Source organism: Armigeres subalbatus, chromosome 3 (assembly GCF_024139115.2).
Source record: "Armigeres subalbatus isolate Guangzhou_Male chromosome 3, GZ_Asu_2, whole genome shotgun sequence".
In the NCBI taxonomy this organism is placed as follows: Eukaryota; Metazoa; Arthropoda; class Insecta; order Diptera; family Culicidae; genus Armigeres; species Armigeres subalbatus.
In genome coordinates, this window is record NC_085141.1 from 68,338,644 (window position 1) to 68,359,572 (window position 20,929).

The window sequence follows — 20,929 nt, forward strand, 5'->3', positions numbered from 1 at the left end:
AAAAATACAATTTAATACTTAAAACGCAAATACAATAGAGTTGGCAACACGTCTACTAAAAATCAATATTTTTCTCAAAAAGTTTGAGGAATTCTCTTCAAAATATATAAAAAGGAAGTTATTTGTAGCTTTAAAACTGTCCGAGATATGAGTCGTTCAAAAATATGGCTTTTACAAATCGCCAAAAACGTGCTCCCATTTACCGAGGGTTATCCAACCATCAAATAAATTTGGATTTTTACATATAATCGATAGATAAACAAGGCACGGCAAATGCTGGGTAAAGCGTACCATTGGTACTTCGCGTACCTGAAGGAATAAAATAGACCCCATCTCGCGGTCCTTAGCCTCTTACCCAGCAACTCCTATCCCTACCTCCCCGCGGTGCTGGCCGGGATACGAGCAACCTTAGGGAAGATCGGGTAACCAACCCCGGTGGGAACTATGGTCGTATGCTGACAGGGAAGGGGGGTTTGCTCCTCTCCGGAGATGCAAATCTTATTGAGCGTCTGTTCTCCATGTCAGGATCGGCTCACAACAGCGTCTGTTCTCCATGTTAGGGGCGGCTGATCATCGTCCGAGTGCCAGCGAGGGACTCTAAGTGAAACTGTGCACCATGGTCCACCGGAAACAAGGAGGAATGGTCCTCCGGAAATTTAGGGGGTTTGGTTTCAGGCCCTGCAAGCCAGTTTTTAAAAAACCCACGCAACGAACAATCAACAAGAGAGTACGGACCGGAACCATCGGCGAAGACCACTGCGACGAAAAGAGACTAGCGATTGGAAACTCGGTTCGTGGAACTGCAAATCTCTCAACTTCATCGGGAGCACACGCATACTCGCCGATGTGCTCAAGGACCGTGGATTCGGCATCGTAGCGCTGCAGGAGGTTTGTTGGAAGGGATCAATGGTGCGAACGTTTAGAGGTAATCATACCATCTACCAGAGCTGCGGCAACACACACGAGCTGGGAACAGCTTTCATAGTGATGGGTGATATGCAAAGGCGCGTGATCGGGTGGTGGCCGATCAATGAAAGAATGTGCAGGTTGAGGATCAAAGGCCGGTTCTTCAACTTCAGCATAATCAACGTCCATAGCCCACACTCCGGAAGCACTGATGATGATAAGGACGCATTCTACGCGCAGCTGGAACGTGAGTACGACAGCTGCCCAAGACACGACGTCAAAATAATCATAGGAGATTTGAACGCTCAGGTTGGCCAAGAGGAGGAGTTTAGACCGACTATTGGAAAGTCCAGCGCTCACCGGCTGACGAACGAAAACGGCCTACGACTAATTGATTTCGCCGCCTCCAAGAATATGGCCATTCGTAGCACCTACTTCCAACACAGCCTCCCGTATCGGTACACCTGGAGATCACCACTGCAGACAGAATCACAAATCGACCACGTTCTGATTGATGGACGGCACTTCTCCGACATTATCGACGTCAGGACATATCGTGGCGCTAACATCGACTCTGACCACTATCTGGTGATGGTTAAACTGCGCTTAAAACTATCCGTCATCAACAATGTTCGGTACCGACGACCGCCGCGGTACGACCTAGAGCGACTGAAGCAACCTGATGTCGCCACTGCATACGCGCAGCATCTCGAGGCAGCGTTGCCGGAAGAGGGTGAGATCGATGGGACCCTCTTGAGGACTGCTGCAGTACAGTCAAAGCAGCCATTAACGACGCCGCGGAGAACAACGACGGGTCTATGGGTCGACGTCGACGGAAAGATTGGTTCGCCGAAGAGTGCAGCCAGATTATGGAGGAGAAGGACGCAGCGCGGGCGGTCGCGCTGCAGCAAGGTACCCGGCAGAACGTGGAACGTTATAGACGGAAGCGGAGACAGCAGACCCGCCTTTTTAAGGAGAAGAAACGCCGCCTGGAAGAAGCGGAGTGCGAGGAGATGGAACAGCTGTGCCGTTCTCAAGATACACGCAAGTTCTATCAGAAGCTCAACGCTTCCCGTAAAGGCTTCCTGCCGCGAGCCGAAATGTGCCGGGATAAGGATGGGAGCATCTTGACGGACGAACGTGTGGTGATCGAAAGGTGGAAGCAGCACTACGAGGAACATTTGAATGGCGCTGAGAGCACAGGCAGTGAAAGTCAAGACAGCGGAGGAGATGACTACGTCAGTTCAGCGGACGATGGAAGCCAACCAGCCCCCACCTTGAGGGAAGTTAAGGATGTCATTCAACAGCTAAAGACCAATAAAGCAGCTGGTAAGGATGGTATCGGAGCTGAGCTCATCAAGATGGGCCCGGAAAAGCTGGCCACTTGCCTGCACAAACTGATAGTCTGATCTGGGAAACCAAACAGCTACCGGAGGAGTGGAAGGAAGGGGTTATATGCCCCATCTACAAGAAAGGCGACAAACTGGAGTGTGAGAACTTTCGAGCGATCACCATCCTTAATGCCGCCTACAAAGTGATATCCCAGATCATCTTCCGTCGTCTGTCACCATTAGTGAACGAGTTCGTGGGAAGTTATCAAGCCGGCTTCGCTGACGGCCGCTCGACAACGGACCAGATCTTTACTGTACGGCAAATCCTTCAAAAGTGCCGTGAATACTAAGTCCCAACGCACCATCTGTTCGTTGATTTCAAGGCGGCATACGACAGTATAGACCGCGTAGAGCTATGGAAAATTATGGACGAGAACAGCTTCCCTGGGAAGCTTACCAGACTGATCAAAGCAACGGTGGATGGTGTGCAAAACTGTGTGAAGATTTCGGGCGAACACTCCAGTTCGTTCGAATCGCGCCGGGGACTAAGACAAGGTGATGGACTTTCGTGCCTGTTGTTCAATATTGCGCTAGAAGGTGTCATGCGGAGAGCCGGGTGTAACAGCCGGGGTACGATTTTCAACAGATCCAGTCAATTTATTTGCTTCGCGGATGACATGGACATTGTCGGCCGAACATTTGCAAAGGTGGCAGAACTGTACACCCGCCTGAAACGTGAAGCAACAAAAGTTGGACTGGTGGTGAATGCGTCAAAGACAAAGTACATGCTTGTGGGCGGAACTGAGCGCGACAGGGTCCGCCTGGGAAGCAGTGTTACGATAGACGGGGATACCTTCGAGGTGGTCGAGGAATTCGTCTACCTCGGATCCTTGCTAACGGCTGACAACAACGTTAGTCGTGAAATACGAAGGCGCATCATCTGTGGAAGTCGGGCCTACTACGGACTCCAGAAGAAACTGCGGTCGAAAAAGATTCGCCACCGCACCAAATGTGTCATGTACAAGACGTTAATAAGACCGGTAGTCCTCTACGGACATGAAACATGGACAATGCTCGAGGAGGACTTGCAAGCACTCGGAGTATTCGAGAGACGGGTGCTTAAAACCATCTTTGGCGGTGTGCAAGAAGACGGTGTGTGGCGGCGAAGAATGAACCATGAGCTCGCCCAGCTCTACGGCGAACCCAGTATCCAGAAGGTAGCTAAAGCCGGAAGGGTACGATGGGCAGGACATGTTGCAAGAATGCCGGACAGCAACCCTGCAAAGATGGTGTTCGCTTCCGATCCGGCATGTACGAGACGGCGTGGAGCGCAGCGAGCGAGATGGGCAGACCAGGTGCAGAACGACTTGGCGAGCGTGGGGCGTATCCGAGGATGGAGAGATGCGGCCTCGAACCGTGCATTGTGGCGTCAAATTGTTGATTCAGTGTTATCTGTTTAGATGTTAACTAAATAAATGAAAATGAAAACGATAGATAAACAAACCCACAAAATATGATTAAAATCGGTGTAAGTCGATTACAAGTGGTTCGGTCACTTGTTATGGAATGAATATAAAATATTATGATACTATGAATCTTTGGTCTGAAAAAGTAACACTTGCACACACCCTTCGTTCATGCCCGGTCATTTAAAGGTTTTTAAAAGAAAAATCAGCTGCCAAAATGGTGAATGGCATCCTGTGCAACAGTCAACTGTCCAATAGAGATCCAAAAATATTAAAATTACGTAGCAAAAATTTTTTTTTGTGAGAATGCAGAAATCTCAATATATATTTTATTTTCAAATATTGTTTCTTTGGAGCAACTTCACCAGTGATTTAAATCGTCGATTTAGACCAAACTTTGAACCAATGTAAAAAATCAGAAAGGTTATATCCCAAATAACATTTCAAGTTTTATAACGCTCTTGTAGACCATAATTTACTCTACAAGAGTGTTATAAAACCAGTTTAAAACCAAAATGTTACCAGGGATACAAGATACGACTGCCCGACGTAAACTACGTAAAACAGATCATAAGATAATTATTTTGGTTAGAGCCTAGATTGATTGCAATTTTGACTTTTGCGCTTCCTTTATGCTTAAACGATAAAATTTGCTGTTTTGTTGAACATCCTAATTTTTCAACTGAATTGGTTATAATTTAACTGAGTACGAGCAGTTTGAAGTGGAAAATACTATAGAAAACGCCCCGTATGTGAAAGATCGTTTCGTGAGGTGGATCATTAACTATTTAGGGGGAAATTCCCCAGCGCCGAACACCTCCCAATACCGGAAACTTCTTAAAACGACACTACTTGCAGAGGTCGCTCCTTTATCTTATTAAATACAAAAGGAAGCTATTGAAAAGGCTTCTAACGGCAAGGAATATCAGATCTTCATGTGATAAACTTTGCACAAAATTTGAAGTTGAATAAAAATTCTTCATATCTGTTTTGTTACACTTACTTCAATTCAATTGTTTCTTCTTGTTGGGAAAGCCACAAAAATTGAAAAGGACATTGAAAAAGGTGCGAATTTGGATTAGGATGTAAAAAATTTAGCTGAAGAGTCAGATAAGCTCTACTAACAATTTTTAATATTTACAACTAAAATTACTTGAAAAATATTAGTATTCTGAATGATGTCTTCACTCATGTACCTAACACGAACTTAGTCACATTTGAACATGATGCAAAAGTATCCGGTACTAGGAGACATTTTTCTGAGCCGTGAAATTTTTCACCGAAATTCATCGTCGAAAAACTTGTTCAAATGATCAAATATAGTTTGTATGAATCATCAATGATTATTGGTCATATTTTGTGTATCTTTCTTCTATCTATTCTTCCTTTGAGGCAATATAACTCACGACCGATTTGCAAGACTTCCTCACTAATCGATTCGTATTGGGATCAGCTGTGTTTCTATATGCAAAAGGTTAGTAAATTTTGAAGGAAAAGTTGGGAAAATTGTCAAAATACAATATTACGGCGAGTTGGGAGAAAACCTAATGCGATCGCTCGAAAAATGGTCTAGAGTGCGGCGTCACAATCAACGCAGAAAACGACATTTCGAACGTTAAGCCTAGTACGCAGTTCTCAAGGAAAAAGGTCAAGGAAAATTTGATCAAATTACCAAAGTAATATTGACGTAATATGACCTAATGATAAAGTAGGCGAAAAAACATGTTTGTCTGTCATCAAGCAGGTAAGAAATTGGAAATAAACAGCTGCAATTTGTTTTCTAAAAATAATCTCTTGAAGCATCTCTTCGCCCGCAGGATCGGCGAAACTTGGCTGGATTTCTTAACCAGAACTTGTCGTCATGCATGGGGAGCTACGTGGACGTTCCGCCCGAGGTTTTGGATCGTAGAATGGCTGCGAGGGACCTATATTCCGCACTCTCCCGTTCCTTGCTAAGATACACTGGCCGGCATAATAAAGTGCCCACTTGCCGTTTTCATACAAAATGGTCAACTTTGGAGCTCTAGATCTTGGGTTCCCGTGAACCGATTTGGCTGAAAATTTTACCAGAGCTCAGATATAACTTGAATTTTAACATATCTATGTTTCGAGCATATTGACTCACAGGGTTAAAATTATTGCGGTAATACCAACGTGAATTTTTTGGCAAAAATTGTTTTTCAAATACCTCGAAAACTACATCTCTAAGTGTACAGGTATATATAGCAAACTTTTTGTATTGGCAAAATACGCGTTTTTGCTGAATATGTCATCAGTCTACAACCTATAGAATTCAAGATATTTAAAAAATAAATTTTTGCCAAAAAATTCACTTTGGTAATACCGCAAAAAAATTTTAACCTGTGAATCAATATGGTCGAAACTTAGATATGTTAAAATTCAAGTTATATCTGAGCTCTGGTAAAATTTTCAGCCAAATCGGTTCACGGGAACCCGAGATCTAGAGCTCCAAAGTTGACCATTTTGTATGAAAAACGGCAAGTGGGCACTTTATTATGCCGGCCAGTGTAGTTGTAGCCAGAATTACTCGTTATGTGTGGTAGTTCTTGAAGCTTTGCCTGATTCTTCCAGCTGCAGTGTCAATAACGATCTTTTGCTTTTCAGCCGTGGCGTCTGGTCCAAAATAGCGCCCTTTATGTCCGCATGGAAGACTATGTCGCTATAGGCCCGAAGGGCCCTGCAATGGACGAGGAAACAAGTGGTTCCAAAGCCCAATTATTGCATGATTTTGTGGATGTGTTGAAATGACCAGTTCACATGCTCGGGGGACCCAGGTCCGAGTTCGATAGCAACTGTCCGGGTTTCACTTGTTTTGTCCCGTAGACACGTCACTATGTAACGTATTAGCTGAAGCTCAGTACAAACAGTAGCTAATGCGCCACTTCCTCAAATAAGGAAGACTGCTGGTGCTATTTTGGGATCCCGGCTATGAGACCTTCTAGGACGAGTCTTTCAATGGCTCAGACACTACACGAAATCTTGCACCCGAACGGTGAATAAACTTACCTGTTCAAACCCCCGTGCAAAGAGAGAACTCTTCAGTGTACAGGGATTATAAATTCAAATCAGTTAAATGAGAAAAAGAATAAAAATAAACATCGAATTCATTTCAATTGAGATGTTAACCAATGCAGAATAAGCTCATACGGGTATCTACTTAGGACCAATGCACGAATGGAGATAATTAACTTTATTGGTTCAATTTCAGCGGTCACATTTTCTCTCCTAGCTACCCTGACCTTCTCTAAATCTAGCTATGTTGCTTATGAGTACTTGCCGGCGCTGAAGGTCCAACGACGGTTGATCGGGGCCCCGACAAGGATCGAATTATGCTGACTCTCACGTTTTCTCCTCTCCGTTGTCTACGCTTTGAACCAGGTTGGACACACCTTACCAAGCTTGATGTTGAAAACCAGCAATGCGGAAAAAGTTCATCCGTCTACGCCTACGCCTACGCCTACGACTACGCCTCGGAAACAAATTCGATGTAATGACCGCGTGTTAACGAGCGATCCTTCCAACCGTGGGTTTTGTTGGATCGGTTAGGCGTGATTAAATGATGTTGCGTTCGAATGGGCGGAATTCGGATCCTGGCGCAAGGGCATACGCATCAAGTCTGCAGGGAACGTGGATGGCAATTTGGCGGGTGGTCCAATCCTACACTAGCACCCTACGTTGTAGGGGATTTCTTCAACGCAGTTCGGTTTTATTAGAAAACGATCCTATTTTGAAGCGATATAGAGCGGCTTACCTTGCTTCGGGTTCTAACTAATAGTTGCACATGTGATGCCTCGAAGCTAACTACTGGTAATAAACTAGATGAACAATTCCTAATTTTGGAAGTGTTTTACTATTGGAATAGGTTCTTACCAATTCGAATCTAGCTTATTCTTCTGGAACTAATCACAATTTTACCTGTTAGTTAAGTTTTGCACTATGCCGTCGGTTGGCGTCTTTACGATTAAATTGGCTTTTGGTATCATATCCGCACTGGCAAAGAATCACTATTCAAATGAGAAATCTTGATAGCCAAGCTGCCTCTAGTTATTGTTCAGAAATAATTCCGGGGTCGAGTAGTAATTCCGGTACGAGTAGTCGAGGGTACCTTTTTTTCACAAATTTTTTGGTGTGTCCTACTTCATGAAATCGCGAGACATATTCTTAGTGTCTATTTTAAGGTTCCTTGGTGGGTTTGGACAAGCATTCTGGAACCTGGTCCCACGGGGAAATGGCTTCTTTTTTATTTGATCCGAAACTTAGCTTGCGACGTCTCAAACTTCATAAATTCGCGAAACGAACTCAATAGAGTGTATTTAGAGGAACCTGGATGGTTTTGGAGGGGTTCAGTGGCATTCCGGGAACCTAGTTACACCGGGGAAGTGGCCACTTTTTTATGTGATCTAAAACCCATCTAGCGACGTCTCAAATTTCATGATTTCGCGAAGCGAGCTCAATTGAGCCTAACTTGAGGTGATGCTGGGTCATTAGGCCTAAGGCCGTTAGGCCGTAGGCCATTAGGCCAAAGGCCATTAGGCCGAATAATCATTAGGCCGAACGGTCATTAGGCCGAATGGCCATTAGGCCGAATGAGAACTGGGGAGTGAGAAGTGAGTAGTGCGAAGTGAGGAAGAAGTAGAACGTAAGAAGAAAAAAAGAAAAAGGAGGAATAAGTAAAAGGGAAGAAGGAAGACGGAAGAAGGAAGGAGGAAGAAGAATGAAAGAAGAAGAAAGAAGGAAGACGGGAGAAAGAGGAAAGGAAACGGAAGAAAGAAGAAAGCAGAAGGAAGAAGGTAGAAGGAAAAGAGGAGAAAAAAGATGGGAAAAGTAAGAATGAAGAAGGAAAAATTAAGAAGGAAGAAGGAAGAAGGGAAAAGGAAGATGTAAGAAGGAAGAGGAAGAGGAAGAAGGAAGAAGGAAAAAGAAAGAAGAAATAAGGAAGAAAGAAGAAGTAAGATGGAAGAAGGAAGGAAAAAGGAAGAAGAAATGACGAAGAAGGGAGAAGGAAGAAAGAAGAAGTAAAAAAGAAGAAGTAAGAAGAAAGAAGGAAGACTAAGAAGGACTAAGAACGAAAAACCCGAAAGAAAGCAGAAAGAAGAAGAAAGAAGGTAGAAGGAAGAGGGAAGAAGAAAGAAGGAAAAAGGGAAAGGGAAGAAGAAAAACGGAAGAAAGAAGAAGGAAGAATAAAGAAGGAAAAAAGAAGAAGGAAGAAGTAAGAAGGCAGAAGAAAGTAGGAAGAAGGAAGAAGGAAGAAGGAAGAAGAAAGAAGAAAGAAGGTAGAAGGAAGAAGGAAGAAGGAAGAAGGAAGAAGGAAGAACGAAGAAGGAAGGAGGAAGGAAGAAGGAAGAAAAAAGAAGGAAGAAGGAAGAGTGAAGAAGGAAGAAGGAAGAAGGAAGAAGGAAGAAGGAAGAAGGAAGAAGGAAGAAGGAAGAAGGAAGAAGGAAGAAGGAAGAAGGAAGAAGGAAGAAGGAAGAAGTAAGAAGGAAAAAGGAAAAAGAAAAGGAAAGAAGGAAGAAGGAAGAAGGAAGAAGGAAGAAGGAAGAGGGAAGAAGGAAGAAGAAAGAAGGAAGAAGGATGAGGGAAGGAGAAAGAAGGAAGGAGGAAGAAAGAAGAAGGAAGATGGAAGATGAAAGATGAAAAAAGGAAGAAGGAAGAAAGAATTTCTCATTTTTCACTTCTTGCTTCTTTTGCTTTGCGGCCTAATGACCTTCGGCCTAATAGCCTTGAGGTACACCCAGGTTTTTCACACGGTTTTGTTTTGGTCGTTTAAGACCTTCATCGTCAATGAAGCAATAAGTTAACCCCACGAAAAAATCACAAAAAAATCAAAGAAAATTCAGGGGGTATTTTGACAGCTGTGAAAGTCTAGGAACCGAGGACCGAGAAATTATTGAATTCCAGCCGCGTAAAAAAAACCTAGGTGTACATGAGTGGTGCTAGTCAGGTTCCATGGCATTCCAGACACCTGGTTCTCTCCTGGAGGAACTTCCAGAAGAACTTCCGGAGAAATTTCAGAGGAACTTCCGGAGGAATTCCCGAAGGAACTTCCAGAGGAATTCCCGAATTCTCGAAGCCGGAGGAACTTCCGGAAGAATTCCCGGAGGAACTTCCGGAGGAATTCCCGGAGGAACTTCCGGAGGAGTTTTTGGAGGAGTTTTTGGAGGATCTACCGGAGGAACTTGTGGAGGAACTTACGAATTATCTTTCGGAGGAACTTCTGGAGGATCTTCCGGATGACCTTCTGGAGGATCTGCTGGAGGATCTTCCGGAGGAACTTCCGAAGGATCTTTCGGAGGATCCAAATGAGGAACTTATGAATTAGCTTCCGGAGAAACTTCCGGCGAAAATTCCGGAGGATCTTCTGGAGGAACTTCCGGAGGAATTCCCGGAGGAACTTCCGGAGGATGTTCCGGAGGATCTTTCGAAGGATCTACCGGAGGAACTTGTGGAGGAACTTATGAATTATCTTCCGGAGAATTTCCGGAGGATCTTCCGAAGGAACTTCCAGAAGATCTTGCGGAGGAACTTCCGGAGGATGTGCTGGGGGATCTGCCGGAAGAGCTTGCAGAGGAACTTACGAATTTTACGGATTACTTTCCGGAGGAACTTCCGGAGGATTTCCGAAGGAACTTCCAGATGATCTTGCGAAGGAACTTCCGGAGGATCTGCCGGAGGATCTTCCGGAGGATCATCCTGAGGAGCTTCCGGAGGAACTTCCGGAGGATCTACCCGAGTATTTTGCGGAGAATCTTCCGGAGGAACTTATGAATTATCTTCCGAAGAAACTTCCGGATGATCTTCCGGAGGAAGTTCCGGAGGATCTCCGAAGGAACTTCCGGATGATCTTCCGGAGGAAGTTCCGGAGGATCTCCGAAGGAATTTTCGGAGGACCTCCGGAGGAACTTCCGGAGGAATTCCCGGAAGAGCTTCAGGAGGAATTCCTGGAGGAACTTCCGGAGGAATTCCAGGAGGAACTTCCGTAGGAATTCCAGGAGGAGCTTCTGGAGGAATTCCAGGAGGAACTTCCGGAGGAATTCCAGGAGGAATTCCCGGAGAAACTTTCGGAGGAATTCCAGGTGGAGCTTCGGATGAACTTCCGGAGGAACTTCCGGTGGAATTCTTGTAGGAATTTCCGGAGGATCTTCCGGATGAATTCAGGAGGATTTCCGTTAGAATTCCTAGAAAACTTCCAGAAGAACTTATGGATAAATTTACATAGAAATTTTCGCTTGAACTTGTAGTAATATTGTAATTGCATTAGGAACATCCATATTGATTCCCGAAAGAATTCTGAGAGGAACTTTCGGAAGAATTCGCTGAGGAACTTTCAAAGGAATTCCTGGAGAATTTCTTAGAGGAACTGCCGGATGAATTCCACAGAAAATTGTATGAACAGATATTGATCATTAAACGGTCTTTATATATTTCAGGGATGTCATTAATTAGCTTTGCTGACTGTCAGCGATACAGCATATCGGTTTACCTACGACACCGTAAAAGCAGTAAAGAGATTGTAATTTATTGAGAAAAATTCAGTTCAGGAGTAATATCATTGACAATGCCAATGCAACAATAATTGGATTTATTTTTGTTTTAATTTGTAACATATGATGCAAATCATGAACTTTGACATGTCGCAAGATGGGTTCCAAGCTTGGACAAATATTGGCCACTTCCCCAAGAGAACCAGGCCCTGGAAGTACCCAAAGAGTGGCCAACTCAATTGAAAATCGCCGAAATGTACTCCAGTGTACTTGTTTTGCAAAATCATGAAGTTTGACATACCGCAAGATGGGTTCCAAGATTGAACGGATATTGGCCACTTCCCCAAGGGAACCAGGCCCTGGAAGCACCCGGAGGGTGGCCAATTCGATCGAAAGTCGCCGAAATGTACTCCAGTGTACTTGTTTTGCAAAATCTTGAAGTTTGATATGTCGCAAGATGGGTTCCAAGATTGGACGGATATTGGCCACTTCCCCAAGGGAACCAGGCCCTGGAAGCACCCGGAGGGTGGCCAATTCGATCGAAAGTCGCCGAAATGTACTCCAGTGTACTTGTTTTGCAAAATCTTGAAGTTTGATATGTCGCAAGATGGGTTCCAAGATTGGACGGATATTGGCCACTTCCCAAAGGGAATCAGGCCTTGGAAGCACCCGGAGGGTGGCCAATTCGATCGAAAGTCGCCGAAATGTACTCCAGTGTACTTGTTTTGCAAAATCATGAAGTTTGACATGTCCCAAGATGGGTTCCAAGATTGAACGGATATTGGCCACTTCCCCAAGGGAACCAGGCCCTGGAAGCATCCGGTGGGTGGCCAATTCGATCGAAAGTCGTTGAAATGTACTCCAGTGTACTTGTTTTGCAAAATCATGAAGTTTGACATGTCGGTGCCAGTGACCATTTTTTCCGGGAGGGAGGTAACCCCAGTACTCCCCGGAATATCTCCGGAACCATGGCCATAGCAAAAAAATTTACCTCGGTTCCTAAAGCTATAGGAATTTTGTGATCGATTCCAGAAGATTGCTTGAAAATCCGTTAGAAATTGGCTGAGCAGCTTGGTTTTGAATTTTGAGTTTTGTCGTAAAATGGGGGTTGGGGACGTACGTGTTAAATATAGTGTGGGATTAGCGCGAACTTACAATTCTAATGATTGCAAGCGCTCAGGGAATAAGCTTTAATTATAAAATAACATTCGGTTCAATTTAACGTTATCCTTTGATGCATAACTACATGAAGTACTAAAACGTTAGCTGATGATTTTTTGGATGATGTACGATTTATACTTTGTGTAATTGAAAAAAATCTCATAGAGTGGTCTTTAGCCTCCTGCCATACAACTTCCATCCCTTCAGCTTCGTGGTGCTGATCAATCGAGTATACAACCGTGGTGGAAACTTTGGCCTATTTCGACATGGATGGGGGTTTACTTCTCTCCGGAGGTACGAATTTGATCGAGCGTCTGTTCACCAATCAAGTGCGGATCACAACAGCGTCTGTCTTGTTAGTGGCGGTTAAACATCATCCGACTGCCTGTGAGGGACCATAAGCGAAACTGTTTCCTTTGGGAATCCAGTGGGTACGTCAAATAAGCAAAGAATATTCCACTAGAGAATACAAACCGGATTGATCGGCGAAAAACACAATGGCGATAATGGTCAAGCGATTGGAAGTTCGGTAGATATAGTTGAAAAGTTCTAAACATCGTCGAGAGTACACGCATAATTGCCGATGTGCAAAGGGACCGCAGGCTCTGTATCGTACCGCTGCAGGTGTGTTCCATCTGCAAGAGCTGCGAAAAAACACACTAGCTGGGAATAGCTTTTATAGCTATGGATGATATGCAGAGATGTGTATATATATTTCGGAAGCACTGATAATGATAATTTATTATAAGCACAGATCAAACGCCATTGCAGTAGCTGCTTTAGTTACACCATCAAATTCATCTTGGGATATTCGAAAGCTCAGTGATTTAATTAACTATTGGAAACATCTGCGCCCACCGGCTGCTAGCAAACAAGAACGGCCTGCAACCAAATAATTTTTTTCACAACTTCCATGCAGCGGCCAGCACCCGCAGCACCTTTTTCCAGCATTGTCTTCTGTATCGCTACATACCCGAAGATCACCGCAGCCGGAAAGACAGTAGGTACACCTGCAATCAATAGCGAACAAAAAATAAATAAAAGCAGTATGGTGAAACATGGAAAACAAACGTCACTTTACTTGCGAAATAATGCATCAGTGCATTATTCCGCAAGAGAAGATGTCAGTCTTTGTTTTGTTGACTGCCACGCGCCTGCTATTGCCGAATTATTCGTTTTCCTTGTCAGCTCCGTACTGTGCAAGGAGTTGAAGCAGTAAAATCATTTCTTGACCACTACTTGTCCTATCTATTTACACAGTACTTTAGAAGTCCATACCACCCTTTAAACGTAAAAACCCGAGCAACGCAGGGTACGTTCTGCTAGTAAGGTACAGAAGGAAACATAATCCGGATAGTTAGTTTTTTTGTTAAATGGCTTATGTGTCCGGCACTGGAGGATCTCCTCTTAAATATAATCAACCCGAAGACTTCGTAGAATATTTCTAAATCTGTAAGACGGTTGTTGTTGCGAACCGATCGGATTTTCGTAAGCAAAGTTATAAAGAAAAAAAAAATGCTCATTATTGATATGTTATTATTTTAGGTGCTCAATTGAATTTCCCACGATTTAGTATTTCCTTAATAATTTTTCTTGCAAGCAGCAAATTGTTTCGCATTAAAGACGAATTATTTACTTGCTAAATTTCTATGTTGCCAACGTACTTATATATTTTTAGATATAATGAGTAGCGTTGCAAAATGGTTTTCCAAAAAATTTACTGTTTTCTTAGTAATTCTCATACAAACTACAAATCGCGCGTGCGTGCTTAGTCAAATTACAACCATTGGAATGTTGGTTATATAGGGTCGGGAGGTAGCGAGGTTCATTTTGGTAAACGTTTTGCCGCGTGTAATGTGTAGCTTTTCCGCAAATCGTATTCGATCGCACACCAATCCTTTTATGTTTTGAACAAAATTGGCGTAACTCATTATACCAAAAAGGTTGGATATGATAATTTAAATTTTGTTAAGAAAATTATTTTGAGCTTTTAGTGGAATGTCTTCACTTGCCATAAGACGAGTTTGTACAATCCCATTGAATTCCACCACTTAATTGTATCTTGACAGATACGTATTTCGACCTCAACAGTAAGGCCGTCTTCAGTGTCTCGTACTTGAGTCGAGAACTAATCAAAGAATAAATCAATTTTAAGCGAACGAAGTCCGTCGGGTATGCTTAACATATATTTTTTTTCGATTTTGTAACATTTCCTATTTTATCATTCCCAAAATTCACTGTATTTGATACTTACTACACTCATCCGATTCCTTCGCATTAATGTACCACAATATGTACTACTGAAATCTGGCATACCTTTTATGTATTGTATTGTAAAAGCAATCTATGCCTTGCTGTCTCTCGACTGGCAATCCATCGTTAAAATTGCATATTGGAGCGCCCTCAAACAGATCATCATAATTACGAACATAAAGTAGAGCTGACAATATTTACCTAACACTTTGCAATTGCTAATACCTACTGCAAAATGAGTAAATGACTTTTCGCCTCAATCATAATTGAATTACACTCCGCGTCCAACCATATATTGGGCATAACGAATCAAGGAACCAGAGGGCGTGTCGATTGGATTTACAAACCAGTAGAAGGTGGGCGTGACCGCAATCTATCATCGTCGCTCTTTCGTCATAACCGGAAAATAGATGCCGACATTCTCGTCTTGTCATCGTCGTCACTGTCGTCGCAATTTTTGGCCACGTAACCGCGTAGGGTGAAATCGAAATTGATTGAGCATAATCTGATCCCCCTTTTCGGATCATGTTGGCAGGATGCATCCAATGAATACGTAGGTAAAAGGGTGCACGTTTCTCTGTGGAAGTGTTTGTATGTATATGGAAAATGTTTTTCGGTAACTTCCGGTGCTTGAACGATTGCCAACGGTCGAGGTTGCAGTATATAGTCATCGCGGTATTCATCATAGCCCTTGTACATTTTCGTCTTTGCTTTTGGTAGTCCGCAAGGGTTGCTGAATCGGAATCGTGGACGTTATGCAGAATCGATAGCAGGCAGGGTACTGGCAGTCTGAAATATTCTCTTTGATTGATGGCTCCTGCTCTACATCGCAACTACATCCGGATGTGATGCGGCCAGTCATTTCGAACGCTTGGAAACGGTAAGGGTTTGTTGCGTTTCACTTCATTCAATTTTTGGCATGAACGTCTTTTATGTTGTTGGCAAATCCATGGGCCAGTGGCTATCAATTTGGTCTTGCTGAGCCATTCGGTGGTCAGAATTATGTAACACCGAACCGAGTTTCAATGGGAAATTATACAGTTTTCCGCACATGTACATGTACAAACCAAAAGTAATTAAACTGATTCTCAAACAAAGAGAAAAACAAAAAAAAAAGAGTAAGTAAGTTAATGTTGAGCAGTGATGGGAAATGTCAAAAAAATGTCATGGCATTACTATTACTAATTTCGTAATAACTTTTTCCAAAAGTCATCTACAGTTCGGATTTTTTGATTAACATGTAGTACTTAAAGGGTCCTAGAACTTTGTCGAACAGATCATTGTTCTAAATACAAAGCGTGAGCCATGAGAGCGAGATTAAAAAATATGTCACGGAATGTCATGACATTAATGTCATCTGACACTAATTCGGCTCTCGCGCCTCCAATATCATATTTAGAGAAATTACCTATTAGAAAAAGTTTTCGTGTCATTTGAGGGCTACATGTTTATATGGAAAACATAATTGTAAATGACTTGTGAGAAAAGTTATTAGCAAGTTAGTCCCATGACATCGATATGACATTTCCCGTCACTGATGGTGAGTCCCATTAATAACTCATTCATATCCTAATGTAACAGAGCAATGTTTGAGAAACATTAACATGTTGTCGCGTTGAAAACGGTGAACTTTAACCATTCGACAGCTCATGCCAATCAATAACCATTCATCTCTATTTTAAGGGGGTCGATAGATCGATGAAGTTCTTCGGATGTGTGAAAAAATGTGTCTCGTCACGTCAGGCCAAGTTTTCAATTGCCAGCGTACGCTGATATGCCGACGACAACAATGTTAGGTTGTCTACGACGACGTGCTGCAAATTACAACATGCTTTTAGGAAATCATCATCAGGAGCTCGTAAGGTCGGTGTGAATCAGCCAACTTCGTCGGCGTAGGGACGCGATCGTGAACACAGCAGCTCGTTCAAAGGTGATTCGCAACTAACCTTTTGCTGTCTGAATGAGAGTAAATGATCCATCTTCCCGTTGAAATTGTCGCGAAGCGTTGTAGCTGCGCCTTGTATCAAGGGGAACGATGATTTTTTTTCCTTTTTTGACTACTGTGCATCCGGAAACATGAAATGGTGGAAAATTGCACTTTACTTCGTTTAGGCGAGATTTTCAAAGGAAGGTATGTGAGTTTTTTCGCCGTCTACCGGTAGGAGAGTATGACCCAATAGGCACCCATTAAGCTTTTTTGATATTTCATCCAATGTAAACTAAATTTTTGAATCATTTCAACGAGTAGGAAAAAATAATTGTCCTGTTGCAAAACGATGCCAAGGTTGGGAAATGTGACACACTTGCATGAGACATAAACGACGGTGAGCCTGTTGGTTGTTCCACTTAGCGAATTGAACGTCAAATAAAGTAATGAACAATTATAATGAAAATATTTACTCAGAAATGTAATATAATATTTTTTTCATTGCTTGTTTTTGCAATGGGCTATTTTTCCCGTGGGTGTAGTTTAGAACCTGACTTCCTATCCAGTGAGTAACGGATTTGCTGAAACCGACTACGATGACTAATGTTGACACCGCGTTTTCGCTTGTTGGAAGCGTCACCGTGCCAATGATTCGACAGAAAGCGTAGTGCGGAGGGACGCTTACCTAAAAGCACGTTGGACGTACATATTGTAGATGAAGCGTTTCTGGTTGCGTTCGGTTCGCCGTTCCCTGTACCGGAAAAGGGTAATAAATCGTAGAGCTAAATGAGCAACGGAACTCCAGCATTTTGGTAGCTGCCGGTTTCTGGCAGAATCCATATTTGTCAAGTCGGACAAAGCGACATGTAGGGGAGGTGTGCATTAACATCAAGGGTAAAACGTCCTTTGGCAATTCACGAGGGATAAAAAATTAAAATTCGAACCATCACAAAAAGATGTAAGGTTTCCCATTTTTTCGAGGTTTTGATATCGATGAATCAGTAAATTTTCTGCGCAATAAAACTATTGAAAACGATAGAGCACTGTTAAAATCCCCAAACCAATTCACTCCCCGTGCTGGATGTGACTTCTTTCTCGCAGTTGCTATTTGACAGCTTTTGATCCAACCAATGCATGGGTTTGTATATTGTGTGAAAAGCACAATATTACGCTTATGCCCAGAAAAGTCGATAAAATTTCCAACTAGAACGATTCCCCATGAAAGGACAGAGAATCAAACCCGCTACCTCAGACTTGGTAATGCTGTACCTCTATCGATTAGAATATCTGAGATTTAATTTCCACTGTTTGTGTTTATTGGGCAATTTTGTTGAATAATATCAAACTGTTTTTTCTCTCGCCTGATGGGAATGGATGATCGAAGAAATATAGGTATTTCGATTTGAACAGTAAGGCCAAGTTCACTGTCTGTACTTGATTAGACGACCGCAGAAAATTGAATCGCCATGGGTAAAATTTTAAACAATTCAATTGCTATCTAATGCCAATAATTCATAGAAAAGAGCAACAGTTCTACTTAATTGATACTTGATGGGCTACAGCTCTTCGATGAACCTACGCCGAATGGAGTATCCTTCTCCACTGGACTTGATCGCTTCCAGTCGCCCTGCACATTGAGCGCCCTCATGTCCTCTTCAACTGCAAAAAGCGATCGTGTACGCGGCCTTCCACGAAGCCTGCGGCCTCTTCCGGGTTCTCTACTAAATATTATCTTCGTTTGACGTTCTTCCGGCATATGAACAACGAGATCTGCCCACCGTAGTCTGCCGTGTTATATAAGCTTAATAATATCCAGCCCTTTATACACCTGCCACAATTCGTGATTCATGCGGGGCCGCCAGATACCGTTCTCCTGTTTACCGCCGAGTACTGTCCGCAGCACCTTACGCTCAAACACTCCGAAAGCTCTCCGAGCAGCCTCCTTTAACGTCCATGCCTCATGGCCGTATAAAGCCACCCGAAGAATCAGAGTAGTGTACAGCGCGAGTTTTGTTTTCGTTTGCAGACTACGGGACTTAAGCTGGTTACTAAGTCCGTAATAAGCCCTATTTGCAGCTGCAATACGCCTTTTTACCTCGCAGCTAACATCATTATCGCACGTCACTAATGTTCCAAAATACACAAATTCATCTACAACTTCAAATTTTTCACCATCCAGCACCATTTCGCTACTACCACCACTAATGAACCCATGTTAATTGCCAGCGACCATGTACTTCGTTTTGCTATTGATTGTATTGATCGTGAGTCCAATCATCGCTGTCTCCCTCTTAAAAGGCACAAAAGTCTCTTCCACGGCACGGCGATCAATCCCGATAATATCGATATCGTCCGCAAATCCCAGGAGCATATGCGATCTTGTGATAATGGTACCGCTTCTTTGCACACCAGCTCTCCAATCGCTCCCTCGAGCGCTATATTGAATAGTAGATTCGAGAGTGCATCACCCTGCTTTAATCCATCTAAGGTAACAAATGACGTCGATATTTCATCCGCAACCCTTACACTTGATTTCGATCCGTCCAACGTTAAACGAATTAGCCGTATCAGTTTCGCCGGAAAACCATGTTCAAGCATAATTTGTCATAATTCATTCCGTTTCACTGAATCGTACGCCGCTTTGAAAACAATAAACAGATGATGTGTCTGCAAGTTGTATTCCTGGAATTTATCAAGAATTTGTTTCAGGCAGGGTTGGGAAAAATCAAATTTTGGAAAAATCGAGAATGATCAAACTCACCCGCGATTTTACTTTTAAATTATCCAGTGATTAAAACTCGCCAGCGAATAAGAATCGTTTGAAAATCGTATCTTGATTTGAAGCATTTACCGATACATTTTGAACTATTTTTCCTTACTAGCATGAAACTATAACGCCAAATAGAGGATATAACGAGACTGTTGACAATTAGCTATTATTAGTGAAGATTAATGATTGAATGAAAATTCTGTGTTTATCATCGTTTGAGTACAAAATTTGAGAAGTTGTCGCCGACGACAACTCGCCTACTGTTTTCAAATTGCAATCATGATCGTCTGGTAATGATTAAGTACAACACTGGTCTCAGGGTAAACATCTGATCCGTCGTTGATCGGCCCTCACGAAAACCTGCTTGGTATTCGCCGACGAAGAACTCTTCGAGCGGTCTCAATCTGTTTAACAGAATACGGGACATAATTTTGTACGCTGAATTAAGGAGGGTTATTCCTCGGTAATTGGCGCACTCCAGTCTGTCCCCTTTCTTAAAGAGAGGGTAAATGAGGCCGTCCAACCAGCTAGCAGGCATTTCCTCGTCTTCCCATATTTTCGACATAATATGGTGCAGAACTTCATAAAGCTGCTCACTGCCATGTTTAAGAAGTTCAGCCGGGAGCTGGTCCTTCCTCTATTCAACTTCACTTCCTCTATTCAACAAAGTCTCGAAGTGTTGCTTCCACCTGGCAGCCACTTTGGTTTTATCTGTCAGCAAATTCCCTTGTTGGTCGTTGCACGTGACGGGAGATGGCGCTGTAATTTTCCGCATGCCATTGACAGACTCATAGAACCTCCGCATATCGTTCTGCTCCATTTTTTCCTGCGCCTCGCTAATCACTTTTTCTTCATGTTCTTTCTTCTTCCTGCGGTTCGTTTTTCAGCTGCTCTTGCTTCCATGTACCGATCTCTTTTCGATCGGGTACCCGACACCAACATCCGGCTTCTGGCATCGTTCTTCTCGCCTGTCACTCTCTGACATCTCACATCGAACCAACCCGTCCTGGATCGCCTGTGTGTAGTGCCTACCACTTCTCGTGCTCTTGTGCTCACCGCTCCATGGATCGACTCCCATAGATCGTTGATGTTGTCGCTAACGTTGATTGCACTTATCCGTTCGTCGAGCTTCTGGCGGTACTCAGCCAACAATCGCTGGACATTGTAACGCATCGTTCGCTGTGATCTTTCGTTCGATACAGTAGACAACCGTGATCAAATTTTACTGACAACGAGGTAGTGATCAGAGTCAATGTTCGGACCTCTGAATGTCCGCACATCAATAACATCCGAAAAATGGCGACCATCCGCCAGAACATGGTCTATCTGGTTGCAAGTTTCACCATCTGGATGTCTCCAGGTATGCTTTCGGATATTCTTTCGTGCAAAGCAGGTGCTACCGATGGCCATCCCTCTATCAGCAGCGAAATTTACTAGGCGTAGACCGTTGTCATTGGTAGCGGAGTGATGGCTCTCCCTACCGATTGTGGGACGGAAAAAGTCTCCTGCGTCCTAACATTCTGTTCTAGTAGAGCCAAGAGACACTGACTCGAAACAGCTGTCTTCCGTCCTTTAAAACCGTGGCGAGTCTTGTAGAACGCTGTCCAATCCCG

General features: G+C 43.3%; 1 long non-coding RNA gene across 1 annotated transcript; it reads right to left on the reverse strand.

Annotated features, from left to right (window-relative positions):
- Positions 1–12,356: 12,356 nt before the first annotated feature.
- LOC134223681 (uncharacterized) lies at positions 12,357–13,619 on the reverse strand. Its single transcript, XR_009982669.1, has 3 exons — positions 13,438–13,619; positions 12,841–13,376; positions 12,357–12,780 (listed from the first exon to the last, which is right to left on the reverse strand). It is a non-coding gene; the product is annotated as an uncharacterized LOC134223681 (long non-coding RNA).
- Positions 13,620–20,929: the final 7,310 nt, after the last annotated feature.